A 17,645-nucleotide genomic window follows, 5' to 3' on the forward strand; every position below is an offset into this window, starting at 1 on the left:
CTCCCATCTGCTTCAAAAGGGCACCAATCATATTGGTGCCCAAGAAGAGCAAGGTGAACTGCATCAATGACCTTCGCCCAGTGGCACTCACGTCTCCTGTGATGAAGTGCTTTGAGAGGCTGATCATGGCTAGAATTAATTCCTGTCTGAACACGGGCCTGGACCCACGGTAATTTGCCTACTACTACAACAGATGACTCTCCACTTGACCTTGGAGCACCTTGACAACAGCATACGTAAGTCAGACTGCTGTTTGTTGATTATAACTCTGTGTTAATAGCATCATCCTCTTGGTATGAATGAACAAACTTCAAAACCTGGGCCTCAGCACCTCCATCTACAACTGGATGCCTGACTTCCTCATTCGGAAACTGCAGTCAGTATGGATGGGGAATAACATCTCCACTTCGCTGACAGTCAACAGAGGCGCACCTCAAGGATGCATGCTTAGCATACTGCTGTACTTTCTCTAAACACAGCTCAAACACCGTTTGTAAATTTGCTGATGGCAACACTGCTGTTGGCAGAATCTCTGATGGTGGCGAAGAGGCAAACAGGAGTGAGATAGATTGGCTGTTTGAGTGGTGTTGCTACAACAATCTTGCATTGAACTTCAGCAAGACTAATTCATTTTTAAATTTTATTTAGAGATACAGTGCATCACAGGTTCTTCCGGCTCTATGAGCAACACCATTCAACAACCTACCTATTTAACACTAGACTAATCACAGGACAATTTACAATTACCAAGATAGTGGAGATCTGGAAGGGGAAGATGGGAGAACACATACAAGATGACTTTAAGGAGTCAGCAATGGAAAGGGTGGGAGCAACTTCAAGTTTCTGGGTGTCAACATCTCAGAGGAACTCTCCCGGGTCTAACACATTGATACATTCATGAAGAAGGCATGCCAGTGACTATACTTCATTGGGGATTTGAGGAGATTTCTATCTCACCAAACATTCTTGATAATTCCCACCTATGTATGGTGGACTGGTTGCATCACCATTGGAATGGAGTCTCCAATGCAGAGGATAAAAAGGGTCATCTTTATTGAGGACACAACTCAACCCACCATCAAGGTCATGTTCAAAAAGTGCCTCAGAAAGGTGACATCCATTATTGAGGACCATGCCCTCTTCACATTACTACCATTGAGGAGAAGGTACAGGAGCCTGAAAATACACACTCTATGCTTCAGGAACGGTTTCTTCCCCTCTGCCATCAGAGTCAGTGACTTTATTCTGTGGTAAAAATGCCAAATACTAGATGGTTTAACTTGGAGGCAAGTGGTAGGTGTCTGGAACCTTCTGTCTGGAGAAGTGCTTGAAGCAGATAGAGTAGCAATGTTTAAAATGTATCTGAACAGGCAGGGAATGGAAAGGCACAGACCACTTGCAGGCAAATGGAATTAGTTTGACTTGGCATCATGACAGCACAGACATTGTGGGCTGAATGGTCAGTTCCTGTTCTGCACTGTCCCATGTTCTATGTTCATTGGCATCTTGACCCTAGAGTGGTCATGAATGCACACCAGGGTTTGGTCAAGGCAAGAAGGCAAAAAGAGAAAACTGAGTGTGTCCAGGTGTCCTTGGTGATACATGGATTACTGTGCTCTCTCCCCTTTGAAAGAAGGCATTAGTAATTCTGTTTGTTTGTTATTTGCCAAGGTCTATAGTTAATACTGCGCAGCTAGTAGTAATTCAATCACTGATTCATTGTAAGCATTGGCAGAGAGGCTGAAGACCAGTGCTTCAAGGGGAATCTTCAGGGTAGGAGGCACATGTGTGCTTGATACCTTGCACATCATTTGACACCACCACACAAACTAAGGCATTTATTTACACGTGTTACCACAATAGCCACATTGAAGATTCAGAAGGGAAAGCTCTTTATTGCATCATTGTCACATTTAAATGTCCAATTTATTTCAATACAAATGGAATATTTAGAGCCTGGTAATGAAAATATATTATAAGTTAAGAGTCCAACTGATGAGGCAATTAAAAGACGGTTCTAGGTGTTTACATTGAATTAAATCATGAATGCTACCCATACTAATCCTTGAACTGCAGTAATGTTATATAGCCCAATTGGTCCAGTGGACCCTGAGACCTTGTTACTAGTGCTATTCCACAAAGTAGAACAATCTATTCAAGTCTCAGGTGGTAAATCCTGTGGCCCCATCATCAGACGACTCTGCCTTCAGCTGCCTTCAAGCAGCTTACTACTATTTAAGACCTTTAAACTGCTACCAAAGGAGTCCAATGATTAGAAAGGTTTAATAAAACTGGAGCAATATACTCAATGTGCTGGAGAAGCTCAACGGGTCAGGCAGCATCTACAGATGGGAATAAACAGTCGGCATTTGGGCCGAGACCCTTCTTCAAGGGTAACAACCCAAAACGTCAACTGCGAATTCTCATTCAAAGATACTATCTGACCTGCTGAGCTCTTCCAACATTGTGTGTATTGCTCTAGATTTCCAGCATCTGCTGTACCTCTTGTATCTGTTAATAAAACTAGAATTGTTTTTATGTAAATGTTTATAAACTTGAAAGTACATTTGTCTTTTAAAATAATTTTAAATATTGAGATTACAGAAAAAATCTTACCTTCACTTTTTCAAACAAGTTGGTCATTTCCATTCTAATGATTATGTTTACTCTGCATTCCTAACTTCAGCTGGCATAAAGCAAAGTCCAGTGGTGGAATGGGAAGTTACACCTTGGCATCTGCAAACCTGCATTACCACAACACACAGGAGTGAGAGTCAAGAACAAATGGATCCAGAGACAGTGGTTTGCTGTAAGTTATTTACAGCAAGCATCATGTTGCACCCAACCAATAAAAGGGTAATAATGTCAAATTTATATAGCACAGTTAAGAATATTTTCTGCATTTTGGATATCCAGTTATGGGAAGGAACAGATTTTAAAGCCTTGGATAGCGTATCATGTAGACTCCCAAGTGGCTGACAAGAAACATATTTCGTTGTTAGGAGCGACTTGAGATGCTGATACTTGATAGACTGTGACCAATTCCTCCCTAACAAAGGACGGTCTGGGGAATTTTTCTGGAGATTTTAAAATTTAAATTTTGTTGGGACAAATGGAGAAACTTAATCCAAAAAATGAAATATGACTTCTCTTTGCATAAAGTGATTAGAATGTGGAACTTTTGACCATAGAGAAGAGACTGAGGCAAAAGGCTTGATATGTTTCCAGAATGAGGTTAGATAAGTACATGGGATTAAAGGGAAAGAAATAAATTGCTGATAAGTTGTTGAGGACTGGGAAAACAGTGTGAGAAATTTTATCAGGTTGTTGCAGCACAGACTGTCTTCCCATAATGAAATCATTATGGTAGGCATTTCACTTTTTCTTAAGGTCCAAATCAGATAAATTTTTGAAGCAGATCAAATTTAAGACTGGATAATGTGGAGAGCTGTGAAATTAGCTTTGGATTGATCTAACACCAATGGGCAAGCTGGCTTCCTTCTGTTCTGCACACATCAATGATTCTATTGTAATATTGGTATTTTTGTTTAACATTCATTCACCAATAAATTCTACAAATTGAAAAATTCATAAATTTATGGATAGGTAAACATTTATACTTTCAATGACCACTTTCTTAGGTACACCTGTTTGTTAATGCAAACATCCAATCGGTCAATCATGTGGTGACAACTCGATGCATGAAAGCATGCTGATCTGGTCAAGAGGTTCAGTTGCTGTTCAGACTAAGCATCAGAATGGGGAAGAAATGTCATCTAATTCACTTTAATCATTAATGATTGTTGGTGCCTAACTGTGTGGTTTGAGTATCTCAGAAACTGATGACCTCCTGGGAATTTCACACACAACAGCTTCTAGAACTTACAATGAATGCCGTTTATATAAAAAAAAAACAACCAACAACAGAAACAGAAACAAAAAAATCGGGTGAGCAGTAGTCCTGTGGGTGAAAATACCTTGTTATGAGAGATGTCAGAAGCAAATGGCCAGGCTGGTTCAAGCTGACAGGAAGGCAACAGTGACTCAACACGTTACAACAGTGTTGTGCAGAGGAGCATCACAGAACACACAACATGTTGGACCTTGAAGTGGATGGGCTACAGCAGCAAAAGACCACAAACATAGACTCAGTGACCACTTTATTAGGTACAGGAGGTACCAAATAATGTGACAACCAGGTGTATGTTGTTCCTGAGGTTCCATGGTATGAATCTGAAAAATCTATAAATGTACAGTACTTGGACCTTCTGGCAGTGGATGGGATTGAGTATAGGAATATAATGGAGCATCTCCAGTGCAGACTACATTACTGATAGTATCGAAACTTGGGAGGCAATCAGCTTCTAGGTTCAATAATTTAGGCAACCATGTGCAGTGCTTACTTTAAGTTGATTTTGGCCAGAAAATTAATGTCGCAAGTACTAGGTTGGATCACATGCTCTGGCACCAGCACTTATACTGGGGCTGACTGTTGTTTCTCAGCAGAAGTCCTTGCATCCAGCATAGGTATGTATTCAAACTAGTGGAGGCAGGTTCTATCCTGCCGCCAACTGCCCCTGTGATAGGTAAACTGAGTCCTGGACTTATTTCCACTTGGCATGATTAACCTATTATTATTTAATTATTTATGGTTTTATATTGCTATATTTCTACACTATTCTTGGTTGGTGTGGCTGTAACAAAACCCAATTTCCCTCTGGTTCAATAAAGTATGTCTGTCTGTCTGTCAACCCAGAAGCTCTGATCTTATAGAGGTGTACTGAATTATAAGGGGTATAGAACAGGTATGTACATGCAGGCTTTTTCTCCTGAGGTTATTTGGGACTAGATCTGGGCTTTCTTTCTAAAGCTATAAAGGTGGAATATTTAAGGGGAACCTGAAGAAAAATACCTTCACTGTGAGTGTGAAACATCATATGTCAATGATTCTATTGTAACATCAGTATTTTCATTTAAAATTCATTCACCAATAAAGTCTACAAATTGGAAAATTTGTAAATTAATGGATAGTTAAACTTATATACATTCAATGGTTTATTCTCCTGAGGTTGGGTGAGACTAGAACTAATGGTTATATCTTTAGGATGAAAGGTGAAATATAAGACCATAAGACATAAGAGCAGAAATAGGCCATCTGGCCCATCGAGTCTGCCCCGCCATTCAATCATGGCTGATCCTCCTCAACTCCATTTCCCGGACTTCTCCCCGTAACCTTTGATGCCATGTCCAATCAAGAACCTATCAATCTCTGCCTTAAATACACCCAATGACCTGGTCTCCACAGCCGCATGTGGTAACAAGTTCCTCAAGTTACCACCCTCTGGCTAAAGAAATTTCTCCACATCTCTGTTTTGAAAGGGTGCCCCTCTATTCTGAGGCTGTGCCCTCTTGTCCTAGACTCTCCTATCATGGGAAACATCCTTTCCACATCTACTCTGTATAGGTCTTTTAACATTTGTAAGGTTTCAATGAGATCCCCCCCTCAACTGCAGAGCCATCAAACGTTCCTTGTATGATAACCCTTTCATTCCTGGAATCATCCTTGTGAACATCCTTTGGACCCTCTCCGTTGTCAGCATATCTTTTCTAAGATGAGGGGCCCAAAGCTGTTCACAATACTCAAGGTGAGGCCTCACCAGGGCCTTATAAAGCCTCAGCATCTCATCCTTGCTCTTGTATTCTAGACCTCCTGAAATGAATGCTAACATGGCATTTGCCTTCCTCACCACTGACTCGACCTGCAGGTTAACCTTCAGGGTGTTCTGTACAGGGACTCCCAAATCCCTCTGTATCTCAGGTTCCTGGATTTTCTCCCCGTTGCGAAAAAAGTCTGCACATTTATTTCTACTACCAAAGTGCATGACCATGCATTTACCAACATTGTATTTCATTTGCCACTTTTTTGCCCATTCTCCTAATCTGTCTAAGTCCTACCTGTTTCCTCAACACCACCTGCCCTTCCACCAAACTTCATGTCATCTGCAAACTTGGCAACAAAGCCTTCTATTCCATCATCTAAATCATTTATACACAGCATAAAAAGAAGTGGTCCCAATACTGACCCCTGCAGAACACCACTAGTCACTGGCAGCCAATGAGAAAAGGATCCCTTTATTCCCACTCACTGCCTCTTAGCAAACAGCCAATGCTCTAACCATGTTAGTAACTTTCCTGTAATACCACGGGCTCTTAACTTGGTAAGCAGCCTCATGTGTGGCACCTTGTCAAAGGCCTTCTGAATGTCCAAATATACAACATCCACTGCATCCCCTTCATCTATCCTACTTGTAATCTGCTCAAAGAGATTAAGGGGATATTTAAGGGGAATCTCAAGACACTGTGAGTGTGAAAATGGTGCAAACAGCTTCAATTGCAATATTTAAGGGAAGCTCGCATAGGTATATGGATGGGAGGGTATATGGAGGGTTATACACAGGAATATGGGACTAGGCAGAAAAAACAGGTTGATATGAGCTAGATGGGCTGAAGGGTCTGTTACTTTGCTGTAGTGCTTTATGAACCAAGATGCTGAATGGAGAGAGAACAGTTCTTGGGAGAAAGATAAGTAGGAGCTTTCCTTAAATTTAATTCAGTTCATTTAACTGTCTTTAAGTGTGAGTATGTTTTAATCTTCACTCTTTAAATAAAAGCTTGCTGCTATTAATTTTCAAAACATTTTGAATATTTTTAAGTTCACAAATGTAAAAAAAAACATTATTGCCTTTTACAAACGGTAAATATGCCTCATTGATTGGGTTCCCAATGAAATTCTGTGCCTGAGGCCACAGTGGAGGAAACATTGTGGAACAAGAGGTGGCAGCAAATAACCTTGGGCAGCAGGTGATCTCTACCCCCTGTCCTTACCTAAGATCAAAACAGATCTTATAGATTCACTGAGTCACACAGCATGGAACTGGGATCCACTGGTCCATGCTGGCCAGTACATTGGTTATTATTTATCCTGATCAAATCTTCCAACACCAAAAAGCATCTCTCAAATGCATTCTCATCATCCAGGGAGCCAGCAATTTATGTACAGTTCATCCAACTTAGTATATTGTATAGAGTGCACTTGACGTGTGCTCCTTGACAGTGGAGAAACCCCAAACAAAAATGAGTGGGGAGGAGCAACAACTTATATTCTGTCAGGGTAGCCTCCAACCTGATGGTATAAATATTGATTTCTCCATCCAGTAAACTATATTCCCCCAATCTGTCTTCCTCTATTCCTCACTCTGACCTTTTATCTTTTGTCACCTGCGTATTTCTTCCCTCTCTCCTATGGTCCATTCTCCTCTCCTATTAGATTCCTTCTGTTCTAGTTCTTGACCTTTCCCACCCACCTGACTTCACCTACCATCTTCCAGCTAATCTCCTTCCTCTTCCCCCTCCCCCCCCCACCTTTTTATTCTGGCAATTTTCCCGCTTCCTTCTCAGTCCTAAAGAGGGGTCTCAGCCTGACACACCAACTGTTTATTCATTTCCATAGACACTGCCAGGCTTGCTGAGTTCCTTCATCATTTTGTGTGTGTTGCTACAGTATAGACTGGTTTTTGTTTTCCTTCTGTCTCTATGGTTGTACTTTATATTTCTGACTCTTTTTTTTTAACCCTCAGCTTCTAAGGTAATTGACAACTTTGTTCGCAACCTAATCCCTCTGTTCCTTCCATGTTTCCTCCTGTCTTCAAATTAAAACAAGTTGACTTTCTCATTCCTGCTTTTCTGATGAATTAGAATTAGAATCAGGTTTATTATCACTGACTAATGTTGTGAAATCTGTTGTTTCGTGGCAGTAATACCTAAAAAAAAGTATAAATTACTATAAAACATATAAGTAGTGCAAAGCAAGACCATAATTGTGATCAAATCACAAACAAGAGAAAATTTGCCAATGCTGGTAATCCGAACAACACACACACAATACTGGAGGAACTCAGCAGGCAAGGCATCATCTATGGAAAAACATACGGTTGATATTTTGGGCCGAAACCCTTCAGCAGGAGAAAAAAAGCTGAGAAGTAGATTTGAAAGGTGGGCGGAGGGGAGAGGGAGATGTCAGGTGATAAGTAAAAGTTGGAGGTGGGGGAATGAAACAAACAGCTAGGAAGATGATTGGTCAAAGAGACAGAAGGCCATGGAAGAAAGAAGAAAGGTGGGGCGGGGGGTTGTGAGGAGCACCAGAGGGAGGTGATGGGCGGGCAAGGAGATAACACGAGAGGGACAAGGGGGTGGGAAATGATGAAGGGGGGTGGAGGCATTACTGGAAGTTTGAGAAATCTCCCTGCCATTCCGCTCCAGCCAGCGATGATTCCAGTTTGAGTTCTCCAGAATACATCTGTAGAAGTTTGCTGGAGTCTTCAGTGACAGACCAAGCATCCTCAATCTCCTAATGAAATATAGCTGCTAATGTGCCTTCTGCATAACTGCATCAATATGAAGAGCCCTGGACCTAACATTCCAACTCTGTTTCTCTCCTCTATAGATGCTGCCTGACCTGCTGAGAACTGCCAGCTTTTTCTGTTTTTATTATAATTTATCAGCACCTGCAATACTTTGCTCCATCAGTTCTAATTAATCTCATTTCTGATGAAAGACTAATCAGATTTTACAAGAACAAATGACAGCATTTCTCAGCCCTGCAGTTGACATGAATGCAAAAGGTTTTAATATAATAAGACTATAAGACAGAATTAGGCCACTTAGCCCATCAAGCCTGCTCTGCCATTCCATCATGGCTGATTAACTGATTTGTCCCTCTCAACCCCATTCTCCTGCTTTCTCCCTGTAAACTTTGATGGCTTTATTAATCACAATGTATCTGATACACCATCAATAACTCTCGGAGACGTGAGGCGAGATATAGGCTTTTATTGGCTGGAAGAAAGAACAAGCAGCAACTGACCACCACACTACATCCTGGAGACTGAGGGCAGGGCTCAGACTCCAAATGCCTTTATACCGGGGTCCGTGGGAGGAGCCACAGGAGCAGTCAAGCAGTCAGCGGGGGGGGGGGGGGGGGGCGTGTCCAGACAGGTATATGTAGTTCACCACAGTATCAACCTCCACTTTACATATACCCATTGACTATTCCTCCACAGCTGTCTGTGGCAATGAATTCCGCAGACCCATTACCCTACGTAGCTAATATATGAATTGCGGTGTGTTCTGAGTGGGCCGAAAACAGCCTGATTCTGCTCTTGTGTCTTATAATATGTCTTATAAGAGATAATGAGATAATGTCTTATCTCTTATAATCTAAAAATATTTATTAGGAAAATCTATGGGAGGCAAATATTGCTTCACTTGTATAATTTTAGCATACAAGTAAAAATATAATATTTACCTCCCACCGATTTCCCTATAAGTAATATTAGCTTTTTTTTATCAATTGTGGTTGTGGGGGAAGGTGGGATAGAATTTTACAAACATAGGTGTTAAATCTCACCGCAGTACATATGTCCAATACAAATCAATTTGTTTGCCAAGATAAACCATCTGTGTGTGTCTCAGATGCTCTTGTTTGTCTTTTTTTTCTTTTTTTAAAATTAATCTCTAGGAAGTGGCAGGCTTTCTTCTAGACCCCCCCTCCCCCCCCCCCGTGTTCTCTCAGCTAACAACTTCCATTTACTGAAGTGTTGGGCCCCAGAAGTTGGAATGTCATGCAAAAGTGACAACAACGTATTTCATCCCAAAGCAATAAGGAGAAGTAATGGTGAGGCAGAAGCCTAGCATGCACATTTTTTTAAAAAAAGCCAAAAAAGAAAAAAATTACAAAGGAAATCCACATGAAGTAATTGGAGCAATTTCAGGTGTGTTAGCACAGTTCAGAATTTATATCTTGCTAAAAGCAAATCTACTTGGATAACTTGACCCAGCTTTTCTGCTTTGAAACTGATAATATCAGTACAGAGTTCTTTTCCACTAGATGCTGCTATTTCACAAATTAAAATCTCCAGATATTGCTCTGAGTATATTAAAGACGTCTAACCAGGGACTTACACAATTATATGAATCAACGTGTTAAAGATTCTGTTCCTGATAACAAATACTTCTGCATGTTTGATCTGTTCCAGTTGGATCTCGCAGGGACTCGAAATAGATATATCAATGATATTTTTTCCAATGTACGGTGTTTCCACGTTCTTTGCCAAAAAGTGGAGATTGTAAGAGGGAAAATCAATATTGCAGGTATTTTCCTTTGTTTAATTTGAATTCAAAAACAGTGCTTTCATTTAAAGTGTCATGCATTAGATTTCTCAGCTGTTATTTGAACACTTTAAAAAATACGTTAAGTGCTACCAGGTTTGTGGTCCATCCACGATACCATAATCAGAGCAGAATTATAGCATGGTGCAATAAAGTTGTGATTATATGAATAAACTAGCAACTCAAAGCTCATGAGCCCAAATCTGGGTTAAAGATTAAACAGATTATAATTATTAAAGAACAATTAAATATTGTGACCCTCATGTCCCTGCACAATCTGACCTAAATGTAACACCATTCCACGGGATATCTTTGACTTCTGTTGCTTTTGAAGCAGGCCAGTCAGTTGTACTAAGGTAGGACTTGACTGTAAATATGAAACTCAAGAGACTGCATGCTTCTAATGCAAGACTTCCACCCAAAACATCCACAATTCTTTTTGTCCCAGGCATGCTGCTCCAGGACCTGTCACTTACCTGCCACTGTCTCTCAACTCCAGCCCAGCTCATTGGCACCACCATCTAGAAACTTGCACCAGACTTCAGTCCTCCCTGGAGTCCTTTCCAGTCACTCCTCTTCTCCTCTCTATTGTGGTCACCTTACCTCCCCACACTCGGTCCTGATGCTGGATTTGGACCAGAAATGTCAACAGTTTCTTTCCATATGACGATGAGACAAAGGAACCGAATTAGGTCATTCAATCCTCAAGTCTGCTCTGCTATTCATAAAACAATCAACACCAGACAGCTTACCTTTCCTTATTTTAATACTATATTAGTCACTGCAAACCGAAATGGTTCGGACACTGGCACTGGACTACAACCTCATGACATCCATTTCCTTACTGGCGTTAAATACCATGGCTGCACTGTATACTCCTGCTGATAATCCACCAAACTATTCACTGGCTTTGAATCAGAATGACAAGTATTTGAAATTGTGTATAATGTAAGCATGGTTAGAGCTTTCTGTGTAGCCTGCATTAACGTGCAGTTTAAAGTGATGGACATTGCATGGCAACTACACAATAACTGAATATAAGTTTTTTCCAGTTTGTAAAATTGGGGAGATGACCACATGTGGCTATATTTCATTTGCAACTTATATACTAGAAGTTGGGGGCTTAATTCATATGATTGAAATATGATGAAGGAACCTTCACAAACACCCAAAACCCCCCGATGACCCTATGGTTCCAGTCTCTGAGGCCAATGTGAGAGCATCGCTCAGGAGGGTGAACCCATGGTAAGTATCTGCCCCAGATGGAGTACCTACCCAAGTTCTAAAGACCTGCTCTGTTCAACTTGCTGGAGTACCCCCCAATATATTTAACCTCTCGCTTCGGCAGTCTGGGGCATCCACCACCTGCTTCAATTACTCAAGTGCCTAAGAAGAACACATTAACCTGCCTCAATGACTATCATTCAGCAGCATTTATATCCACAGTAATGAAGTGTTTTGAGAGGTTGGCGATAAAACATGTCAACTCCTGCCTGAGGAGCAACTTAGATCTGCTCTAATTTGCCTATTGGCAAAACAGGTCCACGGCAGACGCCATTTCTTTGGCTGTTCACTCAATCCTTGAATATTTGGACAGCTGCTTTATTGATTACAGCTTGGCATTCAATATTATCATCTCCTCAAAACTAATCAATAAGCTTTAAGACCTTGACCTCAATACCTTCTTATGCAATTGCATCTAGAATTTCCTCACTTGCAGACCCCAATCAGTTTGGATTGACAACAACATCTCCTCCACAATTTGCATCAGCACAGCTGTAGCACAAGGCAATGAGCTTAGCCCCATGCTCTACTCGCTTTATATTTATGACTGTGTAGCAAAGCACAGCTCCAATGTCATATTTAAATTTGCTGCCAGTACCACTGTCATTGGCCAACTCAAAGGTGGTGACCAAACAGCATATAGGAGGGATATGGAAAATTTGGACGAGTGATGCCACAACAACCTCTCACCCAATGTCAGCAAGACCAGGGAGCTGATTATTGAATGCAGAAGGATGAAACTGGAGGTCCGTGAGCCAGTCCTCACTGGTGGATCAGAGGTGGAGAGGGCTAGAAACTTTAAGTTCATTAGTGCTATCATTTCAATAGATCTGTCTTGGACTCAGTATGTAAGTGCAATTATGAAGAAAGCACAGAAGTACCTCTACTTCACAGAAAATTGTGAAGAATCAGCAGGCTATCTAAAACCTTGACAAAGTTATATAGATTCGTGGTGGAGAGTATATTGACTGGCTGCATCACAGCCTGGTATGGAAACACCAGTGCCTTTGAATGGAAAACCCTACAAAAACTAGTGGATACGGGCTAGTCCATCATGGATAAAGCCCTCCTCACCACTGAGCACAACTACATGAAGCGTTGTCACATGAAGGTAGAAACCGACATCAAGGACACCCACCACACAGGCCATGCTCTCTTCTCTTTGCTGCGATCAGGAAGAAGGTACAGGAACCTCAAGACCCCCACCACAGGTTCAGAAACAGTTATTACCCCTCAACCATCAAGCTCTTGAACCAAAGGGGATAACTTCACTTGCCCCATCACTGAACTGCTCCCACAATCAATGGATTCACTTTCAAGGATTCTTCATCTCATGTTCTTGATACTTACTGCTTATTTATTTATTATTGTTAATTCATTATGTTTCTTCTGTATTTGCATAGTTTGTTATCTTTTGCAGACTGGTTGTTTGTCCGTCCAGGTGGGTGTGGAATTTCATTGATTGCATAAGACCACAAGATATAGGAGCAGAATGAGGCCATTTGGCCCATTGGATCAACTCCACCATTTCATCATGACTGATCCAATTTTCTTCTCAGCCCCAATCTCCTCCCTTCTTGCATCCCTTCAAGCCCTGACCAATCAAGTATCTATCAACCTCTGCTTTAAATATACATAAATACTTGGCCTCCACAGATTTTCCACTCTCTAGCTACAGAAATTCCTCCTCATCTCCATTCCCAAAAGATGCCCCTCTATTCTGAGGGTGTGTCCCCTGGTCTTAGACTCTCCCATCATAGGAAACATCCTCTCCATATGCACTCTGTAAAGGCCTTTCACCATTTGATAGGTTTCAAAGAGGTCACCCCTCATTCTTCTGACTTCCAGTGAATACAGGCCCAGAGCCATCAGATGCTCTTCATATATTAAGGCATTCAATCTTGGAATCATTTTCATGAACCTCCTTTGAACCTTCTCCAGTTTCAAATCATTTGTTCTAAGATTACGGGCCCAGATCTGCTCGCAATGCTCCAGTGAGGCCTCACAAATGCCTTATAAAGTTTCAACATTACATCCTTGCTATTGTATTCTAGTCCTTTTGAAATGAACGCTAGCACTGCATTTACTTTCCTCCCAAGTCCCTTTGTACATCAATTTTTTGTATTTGCTCTCCATTTAGAAAATAGTCAACCCTTTTATTTCTTCTACCAAACTGTGTGGCCATACTAATCTGTCAAGTCCTTCTATAGCCTTTCTACTTCCTCAAAACTACCTGCCCTTCCATATATCTTCATATCGTCTGCAAACTTTGCAAAAGAGCCATCAATTCCATCATCTAAATCACTGACATATAACACAAAAAGAATCTGTCCCTACACAGAACAATGTGGAACACTACTAGCCACTGGCAGCCAGTCAGAAAAGGCTCCCTTTATTCCCAATCTTTTTCTCCTGCCAATCCGCCACTTCTTTATCCATGCTAGAATCTTTCCTGTAATATCATGGTCTCGTAGCTTAAGTAGCCTTACGTGTGGCACCTTGTGAAAGACCTTCTGAAAATCCAAGTACACAATGTCACAACTCTTTTGTCTATCTTCCTTGTTACTTCTTCAAAGAATTCCAACAGATTTGTCAGGCAAGATTTTCCCTCGAGGAACCGATGCTGACCTCTGCCAGTTTTATCATGTGCCTCCAAGTATCCTGAGATCTCATCCTGAGTAATCCACGCCAACATCTTCCCAACCACTGAGGTCAGACTAACTGGCCTATAGTTTCCTTTCTTTTGCCTCTCTCCCTTCCTGAAGAGTGGTGTGACATTTGCAATTCACTAGTCTTCCAGAACCATTCTAGAAAGAAGGGAAAGAGGCAGAAAGATCATTACTAATGCTTCCATGATATCTTCGGCTACTTCTTTCATAACTGGCGGTGCAGGCTCGAAGGGCTGAATGGTCTACTTCTGCACCTATTGTCTATTGTCTAACTCTGGGATGTAGTCCATCTGGTCCAGATGACCTATCTATCTTCAGACCTTTCAGTTTCCAAAGAACCTTTTCTCTAATTATGGTAATTTCACACACTTCATGCTCCCTGATGCCTGGAACTTCCTCAATATTGTCAGTGTCTTCCACAATGAAGACAAATGCAAAATACTTATTCAGTTCATCTGCTATTTTGTTGTCTCCCATTACTACCTCTCCAGCATCATTTTCCAGCGGTCCAATATCGACTCTTGCCTCTCTTTTACACTTTATCCATCTGAAGAAACTTTTGGTATCCTCTTTAATATTATTGGTTAATATTCGATTCCATTGTTTTTTTGGTTTACTGCAAAAAAATGAATCTCAGGGTTGCATATGGTGGCATATGTGTTCTTCGATAATAAATTTACTTTTGAAGTTGGAACTTTGAATTATGAAAATGGATATTGACTCACAAAACTTGTGCTATGGATGATAAAGAACCAAGCTGAGCAAAAGTTATGGTCAGGTCAGGGTTTGACAGTTTTTCTCTTGGAGCTGAACAACCACCCACACTACCCCCCCCCCCCCCCCCCAGCATTCTCCACTCCTTTTCATTCTCTCGGCTATTTTCTCCTTACCTGGCCGTCACCTCCCTCTGGTACTTCTCCCCCTTCCCTTTATGCCATGGCCTTCTGTCCTCTCCTGTGGCATTCCCACTTCTCCAACCCTTAATCTCTTTCACCAATTCACTTCCCAGCTCTTTACTTCACCCCTCCCCCCTCCCAGTTTCACCAGTCACCTACCACCTTGTACTTCTTCCTCCTCTCCCAGCACCTCCTTACTCTGACTTCTCATCTCTTTTCTCCAGACTTGATGAAGGGTCTTGACCTGAAACGTCGACTGTTTACTCTTTTCCATCGATGCTGCCTGGTCTGCTGAGTTACTCCAGCATTTCATGTGCATTACAGTTTTTTAGTTGTTGGATTTTTTTTGAGAAAAGCATACATCACCATCGTGGTGATGATTTCCATGCAAGATCATCCATGTCCATAGCCTAACAGAATGTAGACATGCTGTCAGTGGCCATTTTATTTGGTACACCTGCTTTTTAATGTAAGTATAGTATCTTATCGTTCAATCATTTATTAAAGTATTCAGATATATTCAAAAGTTTCAGTTGTTGTTCAGACCAAAATCAGAATGGGGAAGAAATGTGGTCTAAATGACTTTGATTGTTGGTGTCAGACAGGATTGTTCGAGTATCTCAAAAACTGTTGATCTCTTGGGTTTTTAACACTTAACAGTCTCTGAGTTCACAGCGTATGGAGCAAAAAAAAAACAATAAAACATCCACTGAGGGGTAGTTCTATGGGTGAAAACATCTTGTTAATGAGCGTGGTCAGAGAAGAATGGCCAAACTGGATCAAACTGACAAGATGGTGACAGTAACTCAAATAACAATGCATTACAATAGAGTTGTGCAGAGAGCATCTCTATTGAACCTTGTTGAACCTTGAAGTGGATGGGCTACAACAGGAGATGACCACGAACATGCACTCAGAGGCCCTTATATACAAAATCTTCACTCAGTAGATTGGACATGGGACAAGATTTCTGACATTCCCAATTAAGATCCCATCAGGTTACAAGTGACATTATTGAACCCATATCTGGAATTTTTCATCCGGCATATACCACTCTAGCAGGTACAGTACAGCGTAAAACTAATAATCTGGAACTTTTCAGCTGAAACAGAGAAGTAACTCTACTAATCTTAATGATTGATCTGTCCTGTTCCTCCTTGGTGAATTAAACTGGTGTCCAACTGTCCTTATTCAGCTTTAGTCAGGTCCAGATTAAAAAGTAGCTATGAAACATTACTGGTGAATGTTCACTAGGATGAAAATAAGCAATGGTCTATGTTGTACAATGGATTTTAACAAATTGTTGGTGTGCAAATAGATTTCAATGAATTAGCTAGCAGGAAGGTAAGTTTTTACAAACTAGATGGTGTGCAAATATATTTTAATAGCGTATAAAGTTGCAGGTGATCTGCGATATTACAACATAATAAAAATTTTTTCCAGATTACAAAAGAACATGGAATCCTGCAGCATATCATTTTTATTTCCTCAATTTCATTGGTATAACATTCAAGCACAATAACTAATAACAGCAAAGAAGAGAAGAAATTAAATGTGGTTCAGATTAAAACTGCTGTGTAAATGTTATCTCTAATGCCAGCTAAGTGCATCATACTGCTTGCAGCACAATGTAATTTCTGTGTCATAAAGGTCAGCACTTTGCTGGGTTGCATTTGTGTAAGTCTCAGAATTAATGACCTGAGACTAAATGGGAAAATTGATAACTGGACTGAAGCCAAAGGTTATTGGGTTTCATAAATTCTATGACAATATATCTTATTATTTAAAATTCAGAAACAGTTTTCCAATTCAGTGTGGGAAGTAACTTCAGACTACCGTTTGTTTAAAAAAAAAAATCCCATGACTATCTTGTCCTCAACAATTAACTGACTGTACATAATGTCAGAAATATTTAGAGCTGACTGCGTTCTGCACTCTTTTCCAAAATTGGTTATTAATCGTCAGAGCTAATATTGCTGCAAGCTCTGACTTTTTTTTCAGGCACCATAACAGTCCTTAAAGGGACAGATCTATAGACCAGAGAAGATGTTTGCTACTAAACTTTTAATTTATCTTAACGTTGCTACAGAAGGAGGAAGAGTGCTCCTTGTTTTATTTTATTGATGAAGTGAATTTTCTTTTTAGCCCTCCTTCCCCTCTCAAATTCACCCACCCTTTTTGGACTAACCCATCCATTTTAATTAGCTTCAATGCTGGGAAAAACTTGAAGGCCCTTGAATAGTGAGCTGATGTAATGATGATGAGGCTAGAAGCTAAATTAGGATTATCCTTGTTTCTGCAATCTTACACATTTTGCATGTGCACCTCCATTTTCAGGGGCCAATGAAGTCAGCGATGAATTTGCAGACCACACATTTTAACCAGGGACCTATCACTGAACATTAGAATTGCTTTACAGTGCAGATTTTCTTTGGTCATTTTAACTTATTCCTGATTCATAATTGAACACTGCATGAATAACTGAGTTAAGGAAGCCCCTAATATGTGGGCAGTTCATACACAGGAAGGGAAATGGTCATTTTGCTTCTGTGCAGAAACAGGTCTGTGG

General features: G+C 40.7%; 1 long non-coding RNA gene across 3 annotated transcripts in view; it reads left to right on the top strand.

Annotated features, from left to right (window-relative positions):
* The window catches only part of LOC132401772 (uncharacterized), a 39,358-nt gene that overhangs the window by 5,485 nt on the left and 16,228 nt on the right, over positions 1-17,645 (top strand). Inside the window, exons 2-3 of one of the 3 annotated variants that reach the window (XR_009514702.1) lie at positions 2,687-2,856; positions 10,095-10,209. This is a non-coding gene — a long non-coding RNA (uncharacterized LOC132401772). Of the gene's footprint in view, positions 1-2,686; positions 2,857-10,094; positions 15,596-17,645 lie in introns of those variants that run through there. The other 2 variants (XR_009514700.1, XR_009514701.1) reach the window with 2 other exon arrangements.

The sequence above is a fragment of the Hypanus sabinus genome, chromosome 11, assembly GCF_030144855.1.
Source record: "Hypanus sabinus isolate sHypSab1 chromosome 11, sHypSab1.hap1, whole genome shotgun sequence".
In the NCBI taxonomy this organism is placed as follows: Eukaryota; Metazoa; Chordata; class Chondrichthyes; order Myliobatiformes; family Dasyatidae; genus Hypanus; species Hypanus sabinus.